This window comes from Globicephala melas, chromosome 9 (genome assembly GCF_963455315.2).
Source record: "Globicephala melas chromosome 9, mGloMel1.2, whole genome shotgun sequence".
Taxonomy (NCBI): domain Eukaryota; kingdom Metazoa; phylum Chordata; class Mammalia; order Artiodactyla; family Delphinidae; genus Globicephala; species Globicephala melas.
Window position 1 is genome coordinate 55,342,309 of NC_083322.1, and position 17,495 is coordinate 55,359,803.

General features: G+C 36.7%; 1 protein-coding gene across 6 annotated transcripts in view; it reads left to right on the plus strand.

Moving 5' to 3' along the window:
- The window catches only part of ANKIB1 (ankyrin repeat and IBR domain containing 1), a 159,253-nt gene that overhangs the window by 28,574 nt on the left and 113,184 nt on the right, over nucleotides 1-17,495 (plus strand). The window contains exon 2 of one of the 6 annotated variants that reach the window (XM_030857291.3): nucleotides 15,842-15,909. The exons of the other annotated variants lie outside the window; for them this stretch is intronic. The gene's annotated coding sequence lies outside the window, so the exon portion shown is untranslated. The remainder of the gene's footprint in view (nucleotides 1-15,841; nucleotides 15,910-17,495) is intronic. 6 annotated transcript variants of the gene reach the window in all.

The window sequence follows — 17,495 nt, forward strand, 5'->3', positions numbered from 1 at the left end:
TTCACTGTGGATACCTGAATAGAAAACACTGAGTAGCCAGATTTGGGCCTTATGCTTACCACTGGAGTGGAGCCAGCCCTATCTAAACTATGTCCTGATTGTGGTGGAATTTTTCTCCAGAGAAATTGGATTGCCCTTGCCAGAGAAGGGTGGAACAGCTGCGAGATAATAAAAATAAATTGGAATATAATGGAGGAAAGCATTTGTAGACCCTTGATCTTTAAAGAAGTATGACTGTCTTGTAAAATCAGCAAGTTAAGAAATCATGTTGTAAAAGGCTTTATTTAATCTTCTTTTAGAATTTGTCTTTACTGTTAATCAGTGTCCTTTGACTTAATAGCAACACCACCACAATGCACTATGGGTATTTCCTTTCAGCTTACATCTCTTCCTTACGTTTTTATTTAGTACATTTTGTTCAAGGGATTTAAGGGAGAAATACCCTTTGTTATTAGAACAGTTTGTGGTAGGGTGTTTGGGGAGAATCTTACTCTAAAGTATAAAATACTCATCACGAGAAGATACTTTTGCAGACATGGCAGTGGACCACACAGTGTTTACCAGACTTTTCTTGATGTTTGACTTTAAGCACAAACAACATTAAAAATTGTATATTTATGTCATAATACAATTATATATTATGCAGTGCCTGTAGGATAGGTTCACTTTCTTCTGAAATCTCTTTTGTAATAGCATGTCTTACCCTGTTTTTTAGATTGAATCATTGGGACAGCATTGAGGGACAGGAAAATAATAAAATGTCCCCAGATTCTAAACCAATTTCCTTATTAGGTTGAGGGCTGTAGTTACTTAGCAGTAGAAGAGCTTGGCTGTCATCAGATCAGCCTATGATTCTGAAATGGTCTTTCACTTAGAAAAAAGAAGCAGAACCTAATAGAAAAATTAATGTCCTATTAATTCTCCTATGTTTTTTTCTTCTTAAAGTTTTAGGGGTTTTAGTTTTACCTTTAGATCCATAAACCATTTTTAGTTAATTTTGTGTAGGTTGTCCTTTGCACCTTAGGTCATGATTCTGTTCTTTTCTTTTTTTTTTCTTTTTGCATATGGATGTCTAGTTGTTCCAACACCATTTGCTTTTAAAAAACACATTCTCTTTTCTCTATTGAAATGCTTTTGCACCTTTCTCAGAAATGAATTGACCATATTTGTATGGATGTATTTCTGGAGTCTGTTTTTTGTTCCATGTATCTATGTATCTGTTTCTTTGCCAGTACCACACTGTTTTAATTATTGAAGCTTTAGAGTAAGTCTTAAAATCAATTAATATTTTTCCTCAAACTTTTTCTTCTTTTAAAAATTGTTTTTAATTATCTAGTTCCTTTACCTTCCCATATAAAATTTAGAATCAGCTTGTCTATATCTATAAAAATTCCTTTTAGGATTTTGATTGTGATTGCATTAACTCTATAAATCAATTTGAGGAGAATTGACATCTCTAACTATGTTAAGTATACAAAATTTTTTTTAAAGATTATTTAATATCTTCATAGAGATGAGATGTTACATCCATGATCCAAAAATCAGACACTATAGGAAAAGGAACAAGAAGATGACAAGAAAGAGCTATGGAAATTAAAACGTGATAGCTGAAATTTAAATACGGTAGAATAGTTGGAAGATAAAGTTAAGGAAATAGTTGGAAGATAAAGTTAAGATTAGAAAATTAGAGGATATAGCTTGGAGATCCATTATGCAAATAGTAGGAATTCTGGAAAGGGAGAACAGAGAAATGAAGAGGCAGAGATAATCAAAGAATTTGTCCTAGAACTGAGTGAAGGAGATAGATCTCCATTTTGTAAACATGAATTTTATTCATTATTCTCCACTTTGGAAAAATGAACTTTATAGAAACAGAAAATAGAATGGTGGTTGTCAGGAGCTAGAGAGAGGGAGAAATGGGGAGTTATTGTTTAATGGGGACAGACTTTAAGTTTGGGAAAAGTGAAAAAGGTCTGGGGATGGATATTGGTGATGTTTACACAGCAATATGAATGTACTTTGTAAATTTTATGTCAAAATTTTATGTTAAAGTCAAAAAGAACAAGGGAGGAGACAACAGCAGATGAAAGACTTCAAAACGGTTTTGAAAGCTAGAGAGCAAATACACAAAAGGCAACTGATTTATTGAACTAAACTGATTAAGCAAAGTCCAAACCTAATTCTACAATTGTGAAAGAAAAAAAGACTGATTAGTGCTAAAGAAACCGAAAAAAGCACAGGAATTGGAGGCACAGGTAGCTGTGAATGAAGAAGTAAGGGATGTGGCTAAAAACAGCAGAGATTGAAAAATTTTATATGGAGTAGAATTGTCCAGATCTTGTGCCTTCTTCTGTGCAGCTGAGCTCCTCTTCTGTCTGGAAGAAAACAGGATGTATATTATCTGAACAAAGTGTGCCAAAAGCACAGGGACAGACAGCTGAGGGTGATGTATCTGTCTCGAAATGGAATTAGGTGGAAGTATACATATTAACTGGTGAGACCTATCCCAGCTTCCTTCATCCATTTAGCCTAAAAGAATAGACCTAAACATTCTGCAGTTGGGGTCCACGATGAAACCACTCAGCCAGTTTTACGGTACAGTGGAGTCTGCTGGTTGCCAAGCCCTGCTATTGTAAATAATGCCAAAATAAGCATCGATGTACGAGTCTCTTTGAATACCTGTTAGGAGTTATCCTAGGACAATATCTGTTAATTTTTTTAACCCACAGTAAGAAGTAACATTATATATCATAACCTGGTACAAACACACACATACATGTTGTATGTGTTTGTGTGTGTATATATTTATTTATTTATTGAAACAAAAGTTCCACAGAATTACCCTTAGTACATAAATACACTCTGATGTTTTTAGCTTATTAAAAGAAATAAGTTGGCCTCGTTATACCTCATTTAAATATAAAAGTAAATATATATGTATTATATAAGAATACATATAGATGACTATATATAGAAGTAGGTTTTCTAGGCCTATGATATATTGATCTTCACCATGAACAAATATTTTAAAATTATGAAATCCTTGTATCAATTTATAATTCCCACCGGTAATATATAAACATTTCGATTTGTTTCCAGACTCCTTTACCAGTCTCATAAGTAGAAATGGCATCTGTGACAGACACTGTATGTATGCTGACCCAGTCTTTATTTCTAAATCTTTTTTTCCTTCCTGTCTCAAGTATGGAAACCTTAAAAGGTCAAAACTCTATTCTCCAGCTCTCCTTGAAGTTACAGATAACTATGTGATCCAGTTCTGGCTACTGAGACATACGAAGCTTGCAGTCTGGTGCTGTCGCAGCCATTTTATGACCAGGAGAATGAAAACTACAAGCTAAGAATGGCAGAGTATAAAATTTGGGGAGTTGAGGATATTGGTGACATTATGTAGTTTATAATTTATATAGGAGCTTTGGATTATCTCCGTCTGGATTTGTACTTGTGTGACAAAAATAAACCTTTATCTGTTTAAGCCATGTTTACAGGTTTTTGGGTTTACTCCTCTGAATTGCTGGTTCATTCCTATAATAGTTAGCTTGCACTAAATTATGCTATAGAAACAAATCACCACAAAATTTAAGTGATTTATAACAACAAACATTTTTTTTTTAGATTTTTTTTTCCTTTTACATATTCTTTATTATTACTCAGTTGAGGCCTAAAACAGTTTTAAGAAAATGTGTTGCTTTGTCTACAGAATACTCTGATTTGTTCTGTAGAAAATTCAGGCAACTTTATCATCTTATTTTATTTTTTTAACTTATCATTGTTAGCATAATTTAATAGTTTCATATCAGTACAAAGGATGATACTTGTTTACTATTTTTTTAATCAGTTCACTCAGTCCCATGTAATTTTTTTTCATCTTGATCTTTCTTAGCACTTTTATGAATTCATCAGTTTTCCATTAGAGTTCTGAAAATGCTTATTCATTTAGTTCAGCAGTATAGTCACTTACCAGAAACCTGTACTTGTCAGAGTCTTTTCTATGGATTCCTTGAAGATGAAACCCTTTTATAGGAACATTTTTGTGAAAGCATCAGAGTACACCCAGAACTGTCTGTAAATGAAAAGAGACTTAAAAATGGCCACGATAAAAGATTTGATGAAAGTTCATAATAATGCAATTGACAAGGAAATTTAGTTATTTCTGAGATATACATTTTAAAGTAATAACTAGAATTATGACTTATAACATTATACCAGAACATATAACATTTTTAGAAATTTCATGTAATGTCTGAAACATTTATATCAACGTATTTCCATACAAATAACCCAAAGAAAGTTTAGTATTAGTTGTTTTTTTGGTTTTGTTTTGGTTTTTTTTAATGCAGGTTCTTACAAGTCATCAATTTTATACACATCAGTGTATACATGTCAATCCCAATCGCCCAATTCAGCACAACAACATCCCCACCCCACCACAGTTTTTCTGCCTTTGTGTCCATACGTTTCTTCTCTACATCTCTGTCTCAACTTCTGCCCTGCAAACCGGTTTATCTGTAACATTTTTCTAGGTTACACATACATGCGTTAATATATGATATTTGTTTTTCTCTTTCTGACTTACTTCACTCTGTATGACAGTCTCTAAATCCATCCACGTCTCAACAAATGACTGAATTTCGTTCCTTTTTATGGCTGAGTAATATTCCATTGTGTGTATGTACCACAACTTCTTTATCGATTCGGCTGTCGATGGGCATTTAGGTTGCTTCCATGACCTGGCTATTGTAAATAGTGCTGCAATGAACATTGGGGTGCATGTGTCTTTTTGAATTATGGTTTTCTCTAGGTATATGCCCTGTAGTGGGATTGCTGGATCATATGGTAATTCTATTTTTAGTTTTTTAAGAAACCTCCATACTGTTCTCCATAGTGGCTGTATCAGTTTACATTCCCACCAACAGTGCAAGAGGGTTCCCTTTTCTCCACACCCTTTCCAGCATTTGTTGTTTGTAGATTTTCTAATGATGCCCATTCTAACTGCTGTGAGGTGATACCTCATTGTGGTTTTGATTTACATTTCTCTAATAATTAGTGATGTTGAGCAGCTTTTCATGTGCTTCTTGGCCATCTGTATGTCCTCTTTGGAGAAATGTCTATTTACGTCTTCTGCCCATTCTTGGATTGGATTGTTTGTTTCTTTAATATTGAGCTGCATGAGCTGTTTATATATTTTGGAGATTAATCCTTTGTCCGTTGATTCATTTGCGGATATTATCTCCCATTCTAGGGGTTGTCTTTTCATCTTGTTTATGGTTTCCTTTGCTGTCTTTGAAGTTTCATTAGGTCCCATTTGTTTATTTTCATTTTTACTTCCATTACTATAGGAGGTGGGTCAAAAAAGATCTTGCTGTGATTTATGTCAGTGAGTGTTCTTCCTATGTATTCCTCTAAGAGTTTTATAGTGTCCAGTCTTACATTTAGGTCTCGAATCCATTTTGAGTTTTTTTTTTTTTTTAAACATTTATTTATTTGCCTGTGCTCGGTCTTAGATGCGGCCTGTGGAATCTTTAGTTGTGGCATGCGGGCTCTTAATTGCAGCATGCGGGATCTAGTTCCCTAATCAGGGATTGAACCCTCGTCCCCTGCATTGGGAGAATGGAGTCTTAACCACTGGACCAGCAGAGAAGTCCCAACAAACTTTTCTTGATATTTAGTCATCATTCAATTCCTGGTCCAGAGAGGGACATACCCTTACAATTGGAGATATCCTTTAGATGTAAATTTACCTCCTAAAAGGGCATTTTCTACTTGGTTTTGAAAGATTCTCCTGGGTCTGCTGTTTCTTAAATTAATAAGTCCAAAATAATCCTTTTGTCAAATGGGCATATTTTGGGTTGGTGTACTCTGCTCCCCCCCTTTTCTTTTAACATCTTTATTGGGGTATAATTGATTTACAATGGTGTGTTAGTTTCTGCTTTATAACAAAATGGATCAGTTATACATATACATATGTTCCCATATCTCTTCCCTCTTGCATCTCCCTCCCTCCCACCCTCCCTGTCCCAACCCTCCAGGCGGTCATAAAGCACCGAGTTGATCTCCCTGTGCTATGCGGCTGCTTCCCACTAGCTACCTACCTTACATTTGGTAGTGTATATATGCCCCTGCCTCTCTCTCGCTTCGTCACAGCTTACCCTTCCCCCTCCCCATATCCTCAAGTCCATTCTCTAGTAGGTCTGTGTCTTTATTCCTGTCTTAATCCTAGGTTTTTCATGACATTTTTTTTCTTAAATTCCATATATATGTGTTAGCATATGGTATTTGTCTCTCTCTTTCTGACTTACTTCACTCTGTATGACAGACTCTAGGTCTATCCACCTCATTACAAATAGCTCAATTTCGTTTCTTTTTATGGCTGAGTAATATTCTATTGTATATATCTGCCACATCTTCTTTATCCTTTCATCCGATGATGGACACTTAGGTTGTTTCCATCTCCGGGCTATTGTAAATAGAGCTGCAATGAACATTTTGGTACATGACTCTTTTTGAATTATGGTTTTCTCAGGGTAAATGCCCAGTAGTGGGATTGCTGGGTCATATGATAGTTCTATTTGTAGTTTTTTAAGGAAACTCCATACTGTTCTCCATAGTGGCTGTACCAATTTACATTCCCACCAGCAGTGCAAAAGGGTTTCCTTTTCTCCACACCCTCTCCAGCATTTATTGTTTCTAGATTTTTTGATGATGGCCATTCTGACCGGTGTGTGAGATGATATCTCATTGTAGTTTTGATTTGCATTTCTCTAATGATTAATGATGTTGAGCATTCTTTCATGTGCTTGTTGGCAGTCTGTATATCTTCTTTGGAGAAATGTCTATTTAGGTCTTGTGCCCATTTTTGGATTGGGTTGTTTGTTTTCTTGTTATTGAGCTGCATGAGCTGCTTATAAATTTTGGAGATTAATCCTTTGTCAGTTGATTCATTTGCAAATATTTTCTCCCATTCTGAGGGTTGTCTTTTGGTCTTGTTTATGGTTTCCTTTGCTGTGCAAAAGCTTTTAAGTTTCATTAGGTCCCATTTGTTTATTTTTGTTTTTATTTCCATTCCTCCTGGAGGTGGGTCAAAAAGGATCTTGCTGTGATTTATGTCATAAAGTGTTCTGCCTATGTTTTCCTCTAAGAGTTTGATAGTTTCTAGCCTTACATTTAGGTCTTTAATCCATTTTGAGCTTATTTTTGTGTATGGTGTTAGGGAGTGATCTAATCTCATACTTTTACATGTGCCTGACCAGTTTTCCCAGCACCACTTATTGAAGAGGCTGTCCTTTCTCCACTGTACATTCCTGCCTCCTTTATCAAAGATAAGGTGACCATATGTGCGTGGGCTTATCGCTGGGCTTTCTATCGTGTTCCATTGATCTATCTTTCTGTTTTTGTGCCAGTACCATACTGTCTTAATTACTGTAGCTTTGTAGTATAGTCTGATTCCTCCAGCTCCATTTTTCGTTCTCAAGATTGCTTTGGGTATTCGGGGTCTTTTGTATTTCAATACAAACTGTGAAAGTTTTTGTTCTAGTTGTGTGAAAAATGCCAGTGGTAGTTTGATAGGGATTGCATTGAATCTGTAGATTGCTTTGGGTAGTAGTCATTTTCACAACGTTGATTCTTCCAATCCAAGAACATGGTATATCGTTCCATCTATTGGTATCATCTTTGTTTTCTTTCATCAGTGTCTTATAATTTTCTGCATACAGGTCTTTTGTCTCCTTAGGTAGGTTTATTCCTAGATATTTTATTTCTTTTGTTGCAATGGTAAATGGGAGTGTTCTATTGATTTCGCTTTCAGATTTTTCATTATTAATGTATAGGAATGCCAGAGATTTCTGTGCATTAATTTTGTATCCTGCTACTTTACCAAATTCATTGATTAGCTCTAGTAATATTCTGGTAGCATCTTTAGGATTCTCTATGTATAGTATCATGTCATCTGCAAACAGTGACAGCTTTACTTCTTTTCTGATTTAGATTCCTTTTATTTCCTTTTCTTCTCCGATTGCTGTGGCTAAAACGTCCAAAACTATGTTGAATAAGAGTGGTGAGAGTGGGCAACATTGTCTTGTTCCTGATCTTAGTGGAAATGCTTTCAGTTTTTCACCATTGAGGACGATGTTGGCTGTGGGTTTGTCATATATGACCTTTATTATGTTGAGGAAAGTTCCCTCTATGCCTACTTTCTGCAGGGTTTTCATCATAAATGGGTGTTGAATTTTGTCGAACGCTTTCTCTGCATCTATTGAGATGATCATACGGTTTTTCTCCTTCAGTTTGTTAACATGGTGTATCACGTTGATTGATTTGTGTATATTGAAGAATCCTTGCATTCCTGGAATAAACCCCACTTGATCATGGTGTATGATCCGTTTAATGTGCTGTTGGATTCTGTTTGCTTGTATTTTGTTGAGGATTTTTGCATCTATGTTCATCAGTGATATTGGCCTGTAATTTTCTTTCTTTGTGCCATCCTTGTCTGGTTTCGGTATCAGGGTGACGGTGGCCTCATAGAATGAGTTTGGGAGTGTTCCTCCCTCTGCTATATTTTGGAAGTTTGAGAAGGATAGGTATTAGCTCTTCTCTAAATGTTTGGTAGAATTCGCCTGTGAAGCCATCTGGTACTGGGCTTTTGTTTATTTGAAGATTTTTAATCACAGTTTCAATTTCAGTGCTTGTGATTGGTCTCTTCACATTTTCTATTTCTTCCTGATTCAGTCTTGGCAGGTTGTGCCTTTCTAAGAATTTGTCCATATCTTCCAGGTTGTCCATTTTATTGGCATAGAGTTGCTTGTAGTAATCTCTCATGATCCTTTGTATTTCTGCAGTGTCAGTTGTTACTTCTCCTTTTTCATTTCTAATTCTATTGATTTGAGTCTTCTTCCTTTTTTCTTGATGAGTCTGGCTAATGGTTTATCAATTTTGTTTATCTTCTCAAAGAACCAGCTTTTAGTTTTATTGATCTTTGCTATTGTTTCCTTCATTTCTTTTTCATTTATTTCTAATCTGAATTTTATGATATCTTTCCTTCTGCTTATTTTGGGTTTTTTTTTGTTTTTTCTCTAATTGCTTTAGGTGCGAGGTTAGGTTGTTTATTCGAGATGTTTCCTTTTTCTTAAGGTAGGATTGTATTGCTATAAATTTCCCTCTTAGAACCATTTTGAGTTTATTTTTCTGTATGGTATTAGGGAGTGTTCTAATTTCATTCTTTTACATGTAGCTGTCCAGTTTTCCCAGCCCCTCTTATTGAAGACACTGTCTTTTCTCCATTGTATATCTTTCCCTCCTTTGTCATAGATTAGTTGACCATAGGTGCGTGGGTTTATCTCTGGGCCTTCTATCTTGTTCCATTGATCTATGTTTCTGTTATTGTGCCAGTATCATATTCTCTTGATTACTGTACCTTTGCAGTGTAGTCTGAAGTCAGGGAGTCTGATTCCTCCAGCTCCGTTTTTTTCCCTCAAGACTGCTTTGGCTATTCGGGGTCTTTTGTGTCCCCATACAAATTTTGAGATGATTTATTCTAGTTCTGTAAAAAATACTATTGGAAATTTGATACTGATTGCATTGAATCTGTAGATTGCTTTGAGTAGTATACTCATTTTCACAATATTGATTCTTCCAATCCAAGAACATGGTATATCTCTCCATCTGTTGGTATCATCTTTAATTTCTTTCATCAGTGTTCTATAGTTTTCTGCTTACAGGTCTTTTGTTTCCCTAGTTAGGTTTATTCCTAGGTATTTTATCTTTTTGTTGCAATGGTAAATGGGAGTGTTTCTTTAATTTCTCTTTCAGACTTTTCATCATTCATGTATAGGAAGGGAAGAGATTTCCGTGCATTAACTTTGTATCCTGCAACTTTACCAAATTCATGGATTAGCTCTAGTAGGTTTCTGGTGGCATTTTTAGGAATCTCTATGTATAGTATCATGTCATCTGCAAACAGTGACATTTTTACTTCTTCTTTTCCAGGTGGTATTCCTTTTATTTCTTTTTCTTCTCTGAATGCTGTGGGTAGGACTTCCAAGACTATGTTGAATAATAGTGGTGAGACTGGACAACGTTGACTCATTCCTAATCTTACAGGAAATGCTTTCAGTTTTTCACCATTGAGAATGATGTTTCTGCGGGTTTGTCGTATATGGCCTTTATTATGTTGAAGTAGGTTCCCTCTATGCCCACTCTCTGGAGAGTTTTTACCATCAACTGGTGTAGAATTTTGTCAAAAGCTTTTTCTACGTCTATTGAGATGATCATATGGTTTTTATTCTTCAGTTTGTTAATATCATGTGTCACATTGATTGATTTGCATATACTGAAGAATCCTTGCACCCCTGGGATAAATCCCACTTGATCATGTTGTATGATTCTTTTAATGTGTTGTTGGAATCTGTTTGCTAGTACTTTGTAGAGGATTTTTGCATCTATATTCATCAGTGATATTGGTCTGTAATTTTCTTTTTTTTGTAGTATCTTTGTCTGGTTTTGGTATCAGGGTGATAGTGGCCTTATAGAATGAGTTTGGGAGTGTTCCTTCCTCCTCTGCAGTTTTCTGGAAGAGTTTGAGAAGGATGGGTGTTAGCTCTTCTCTAAATGTTTGATAGAATTCACCTGTGAAGCCATCTGGTCATGGACTTTTGTTTGTTGGAAGATTTTTAATCACAGTTTCAATTTCATTACTTGTGATTGGTCTCTTCATATTTTCTGTTTTTTCCTGGTTCAGTCTTGGAAGGTTATACCTTTCTAAGAGCTTGTCCATTTCTTCCAGGTTTTCCATTTTATTGGCGTAGAGTTGCTTCTGGTAGTCTCTTAGGATGCTTTGTATTTCTGTGGTGTCTGTTGTAACTTCTCTTTTTGTATTTTTAATTTTATTGATTTGAGTCCTCTCCATCTTTTTCTTGATGAGATTGGCTAATGGTTTATCAATTTTGTTTATCTTTTCAAAGAACCAACTTTTAGTTTTATTGATCTTTGCTATTATTTTCTTTGTTTCTGTTTCATTTATTTCTGCTCTGATCTTTATGATTTCTTTCCTTCTGCTAACTTTGGGTTTTGTTTGTTCTTTTTACTCTTGTTTCTTAAGGTATCAGGTTAGTTTGTTTATTTGAGATTTATCTTGTTTCTTGAGCTAGGCTGGTATAGCTATAAACTTTCCTCTTAGAACTGCTTTTGCTGCATCCTATAGGTTTTGGATCATCGTGTTTTCATTGTCATTTGCCTCTAGGTATTTTTTGATTTCCTCTTTGATTTCTTCAGTGATCTCTTGGTCATTTAGTAAAGTATTGCTTAGCCTCCATGTGTTTGCATTTTTTACATTTTTTTCCCTGTAATTCAATTCTGATCTCATAGCATTGTGGTCAGAAAAGATGCTTGATATGATTTCAATTTTCTTAAATTTACTGAGGCTTGATTTGTGACCCCAGATGTGATCTATCCTGGAGGATGTTCCGTGCGCACTTGAGAAGTAAGTGTAATCTGCTGTTTTTGGATGGAATGTCCTATAAATATCAGTTAAATCTGTCTGGTCTATTGTGTCATTTAAAGCTTGTGTTTCCTTATTTATTTTCATTTTGGATAATCTGTGCATTGGTGTAAGTGAGGTGTTAGAGTCCCCCACCGTTATCTTCTTACTGTCGATTTCGTCTTTTAGAGCTGTTAGCAGTTGCCTTACGTATTGAGGTGCTCCTATGTTGGGTGCATATATATTTATAATTATATCTTCTTTTTGGATTGGTCTCTTGATCATTATGTAGTGTCCTTCCTTGTCTCTTGTAACATTCTTTATTTTAAAGTCTATTTTATCTGATATGAGTATAGGTACTCCAGCTTTCTTTTGATTTCCATTTGCATGGAATATCTTTTTCCATCCCCTCACTTTCAGTCTGAATGTGTCCCTAGGTCTGAAGTGGGTCTCTTGTAGACAGCATATATATGGGTCTTGTTTTTGTATCCACTCAGCAAGCCTGTGACTTTTGGTTGGAGCATTTAATCCATTCACGTTTAAGGTAATTATCGATATGTATGTTCATATGACCATTTTCTTAATTGTTTTGGGTTTGTTTTTGTAGATACTTTTCTTCTCTTTTGTTTCCCACTTAGAGAGGTTTCTTTAGCATTTGTTGTAGAGTTAGCTGGTTTGTGGTGCTGAATTCTCTTAGCCTTTGCTTGTCTGTAAAGCTTTTGATTTCTCTATCGAATCTGAATGATATCCTTGCCGGGTAGAGTAATTTTGTTGTAGGTTCTTCCCTTTCATCACTTTAAGTATATCATGCCACTCCCTTCTGGCTTGTAGAGTTTCTGCTGAGAAATCAGCTGTTAACCTTATGGGAGTTCCCTTGTATATTATTTTTTGTTTTTCCCTTGCTGCTTTCAATAATTTTTCTTTGTCTTTAATCTTCGGCAATTTGTTTACGATGTGTCTCGGCGTGTTTCTCCTTGATTTTATCTTGTATGGGACTCACTGTGCTTCCTGGACTTGGGTGGCTATTTCCTTTCCTATGTTAGGGAACTTTTCGACTATAATCTCTTCAAATATTTTCTCTGGTTCTTTCTCTCTCTCTTCTCCTTCTCGGACCCCTATAATGTGATGTTGTTGCATTTAATGTTGTCCTGGAGGTCTCTTAGACTGCCTTCACTTCTTGTCATTCTTTTTTCTTTATTCTGTTCCGCAGCTGTGAATTCCACCATTCTGTCTTTCAGGTCTCTTATTCTTCTTCTGCCTCACTTATTCTGCTATTGATTGCTTTAGTGTAGTTTTTGTTTTTGCGGTACGCGGGCCTCTCACTGCTGTGGTCTCTCCCATTGCAGAGCAAAGGCTCGGGACGTGCAGGCTCAGCGACCATGGCTCACGGGCCCAGCCGCTCTACGGCATATGGGATCTTCCCAGACCGGGACATGAACCTGTGTCCCCTGCATCGGCCAGCGGACTCTCAACCACTGCACCACCAGGGAAGCCCGCTTCTAGTGTAGTTTTCAGTTACTGTATTGTTCATCTCTGTTAGTTTGTTCTTTAATTCTTCTAGGTCTTTGTTAAACATTTGTTGTATCTTCTTGGTCTTTCCCTCCATTGTTTTTCCGAGGTCCTGGATCATCTTCATTATCATTACTCTGAATTCTTTTTCGGGAAGGTTGCCTATCTCCACTTCGTTTAGTTGTTTTTCTGGGGTTTTATCTTGTTCCTTCATCTGGTACATAGCCCACTGCCTTTTCATCTTGTCTGTCTTTCTGTGAATGTGGTTTTTGTTCTACAGGCTGCAGGAGTGTAGTTCTTCTTGCTTCTGCTCTCTGCCCTCTGGTGGATGAGGCCATCTAAGAGGCTTGATGGGAGGGACTGGTGGTGGGTAGTGCAGACTGTTGCTCTGGTGGGCAGAGCTCAGTAAAACTTTAATCCTCTTGACTGCTGATGGGTGGGGCTGGGTTCCCTCCCTGTTGGTTGTTTGGCCTGAGGCAACCCAATACTGGAGCCTACCTGGGCTCTTTGGTGGGGGAAATGAGAGACTCTGGGAGGGCTCACGCCAAGGAGTACTTCCCAGAACTTCTTCTGCCCGTGTCCTTGTCCCCATGGTGAGCCACAGCCACCCCCGCCTCTGTAGGAGACCGTCCAACACTAACAGGTAGGTCTCGTTTAGTCTCCCCTGGGATCACTGCTCTTTCCCCTGGGTCCCGATGCATACACTACTTTGTGTGTGTCCCCTCCAAAAGTGGAGTCTCTGTTTCCCCCAGTCCTGTCAAAGTCCTGCCATCAAATCGCAGTAGTCTTCAAAGTCTGATCCTCTAGGAATTTCTCCTCCTGTTGCCAGATCCCCTGGTTGGGAAGCCTGACGTGGGGCTCAGAACCTTCACTCCAGTGGGTGGACTTCTGTGGTATAAGTGTTTTCCAGTCTGTGAGTCACCCACCCAGCAGTTATGGGATTTGATTTTACTGTGATTGCGCGCCTCCTACCGTCTCATTGTGGCTTCTCCTTTGTCTTTGGATGTGGGGTATCTTTTTTGGTGAGTTCCAGTGTCTTCCTGTCAATGATTGTTCAGCGGCTAGTTGTGAATCGGTTGTTCTCTCAAGAGGGAGTGAGAGCACGTCCTTCTACTCCGCCATCTTGGTTCCTCCTTAAAAATTTGTTTTTTGTTCAGTTACATGTGACTTGCAGATATGCTTCAGATTTGCTCCAAGTCTTCATTCTGGGACCCAAGCTGAAGGAGAAGCTGCTGCTTGGGTATTGTGGCAAAAAAGAGCAGTGGTAGAACCACATGATGGGTCTTAAAGCTTTGGTTCAGAAATGACCTGCTTTACGTTTACTCGTATTTCATTGGCCAAAGCAAGTCAAATGGCCAACACTGGTATAAGTGGGCAAGGAAATATAGTCCTCCTGTAGGGAGAGAAGTGAATAATTGGGGACAGTATTGCAGTCTATCACTGTATCCTTTTGGTTTTTGGTTCATATCATTTTGTAAAAGTTCTTAATGCATTCTGGATACTGAACTCGTGAGTTTAGCTTTTACACTTAGGTCTGGCATCCATTTTTACATGTAGTCTGAGATAGGGGTCAAGGTTCAGTTTTTTCCATATGGATATCCATTATCCATGGTGTCATTTGATGAAAGGACTTAACTTTCCCCCATTGAATTGTCCTAGCACCTTAATGCTGTTGAAGTGTGAGTCTATTTCTGAGGACTTTATTCTGTTGCATTAATCTATTTGTTAAACCTTATGGTTAGTATCATACCATCTTGAAATCAGGTAATGAAATTGTCTGACCGTCCCCTTTTTCAAGATTGGTAAGGATATTCTTTGGTTTTTGCAGTTCTGTATTTAGCCTTCCAATCTATGAACATAGTTTATCTACCCCTTTCTTCCTTCCTCCCTCTCTCCCTCTCTGTCTCTCTCTCTCATTCTTTCTCTCTTTCTTTCTCCCTCTCATTCTCTCCCTTTCTGCCTTCCTCCCTCCCTCCATTCCTTTCTTTCTTCCACTTTTTGTTTTTGCTGTGGTACGCAGGCCTCTCACTGTTGTGGCCTCTCCCGTTGCGGAGCACAGGCTCCGGATGCGCAGGCTCAGTGGCTATGGCTCACGGGCCTAGCCGCGCCGCGGCATGTGGGATCTTCCCGGACCAGGGCACGAACCCATGTCCCCTGCATCGGCAGGCAGACTCTCAACCACTGCGCCACCAGGGAAGCCCCTCTTTCTTCCACTTTTATTGAGATATAATTGACATACAACACTGTGTAAGTTTAAGGTGTACAGCATACTGATTTGATTTACATACCTCATAAAGTGGTTATCACAGTAAGTTTAGTAAACATCCATCATCTCATGTAGACACAGAATTAAAGAAATAGGAAACATTTTTTTCTTGTGATGAGAACTCTTAGAATTTACTCTTAACAACTTCCATCTATAACATACAGCAGTGTTGATTATATTTATCATGTTGTACATTACATCCCTAGTTCTTATCTTATAGCTAGAAGTTTGTACATTTTGACTGCCTTCATTCAGTCTCCCCCTTCCCACCCCCCCACCCCCGTAATCACAAATCTGATCTCTTTTTCTGTGAGTTTGTTCTAGAAGAATGATTGACCTACAACACTGTGCTACTTCCTGTTACACAACATAGTGATTCGAAATTTCTATACCTTTCAAACTGATCACCGTGATAAGTCTAATTATGATATGTCATCATACAAAGATATTACATAGTTATTGACTATATTCCCCACACTGTACATTTCATATCAGTGATTCATTTATTTAGCAACTGGAAGTTTGTACCTCTTAATCTTCCTCATCTATTTTTTTTCTCCCTTTGCCCATTTATTTAGATCTTCTTTAATCCTGACAATGTTTGTTTCAGCATAGAAGTCTTACACATCTTCTGTTCACTTTAGTGGTAAGTATATTTTTGACACTAACTGTAAATAGAATTTATATTTTATAATAATTTATATATAACTATAAATTATTAACTTATAATTACATAATATATAATCTAAATCTTGAATCCTGTGTATTATTACTGTCAAACACCACACCCATAATTAGATCTAGTTTTTTTTGTTGTTGAAGTATAGTTGATTTACAATTTCAAGTATACAATATAATGATTTGGTATTTTATGGATTATAATCTATTTAAGGTTATTATAAAATATTGGTTATATTCCCTGTACTGTACATTACACCCTTGCATCTTATTTATTTTATACCTAATAGTTTGCACCTCTTAATCCCCTTTCTCTATCTTGCCATTCCACCCTCTGGCAACCACTAGTTTGTTCTCTGTATTCATGAGTGTGTTTCTGGTTTGTTATATGCATTTGTTTGTTTTAATTTTTAGATTCCACATATAAGTGAAAACATACAGTATTTATCCTTCTCTGACTTACTTCACTGAGCATAATACCCTCCAAGTCTATCCACATTGTTGCAAATGGCAAAATTTCATTCTTTTTTATGACTAATATTCCATTATATATTCATTACCACATCTTCTTTATCCATTCATGTGTTGATGGACACTTTGGTTGCTTCCATATCTTGGCTATTGTAAATAATGCTGCTACGATATTGAAGTGTATATATCTTTTGAAATTAGTGTTTTCATTTTCTTTGGATATATACCCAAGAATAGAATTGTTGGATCATATGGGTCTATATTTAGTCTTTTGAAGAACTGCCATGCCGTTTTCCATAGTGGCTGTACCAGTTTACATTCCCACCAGCAGTGAACTAAGTGTCCCTTTCTCCACATCCTCACCAGCATTTATTATTTGTTGTCTTTTTGATGATAACTATTCTGACATGTGTGAGATGATATCTCATTGTAGTTTTGATTTGCATTTCCCTGATGATTAGTGACATTGAGGATCTTTTCATATACCTGTTGGCCATCTGTTTGTCTTCTTTTGAAAAATGTCTATTGAGGTCTTCTGCCCATTCTTTAATTGGGTTGTTGCTTTTTAAATATTGAGTTATATTAGCTATTTGTATATTTTGGACATTAACCCCTTATCAGACATATCGTTTGCAAATACATTCTCCTATTCAGTAGGTAGTCTTTTCGTTTTGTTGATGGTTTCCCTTGCTGTGCAGAAATTTTTAAGTTTAATTAGGTCTCATTTGTTTATTTTTGCCTTTTTTTCTCTTGCCTGAGAAGACAGATCCAAAAAAATATGGCTAAGATTTATGTCAAAGAGTGTACTGCCTATTCTCTTTTAAGTTTCTTCTAGGTTATAGTTACAGGTCTTTAATCCATTTTGAGTTATTTTGTATATCGTGTGATAAAATGTTCTAATTTCATTCTTTTAGCTGTCCAGTTTTCCCAACACTCCTTATTGAAGAGACTGTCTTTTCCCTGTTGTATATTCTTGCCTCCTTTGTTGTAGATTAATTGACAATAAGTGCATGAGTTTCTTTCTGGGCTCTCTATTCTTTTCCATTGATCTATGTCTGATTTTGTGCCACTACCATACTGTTT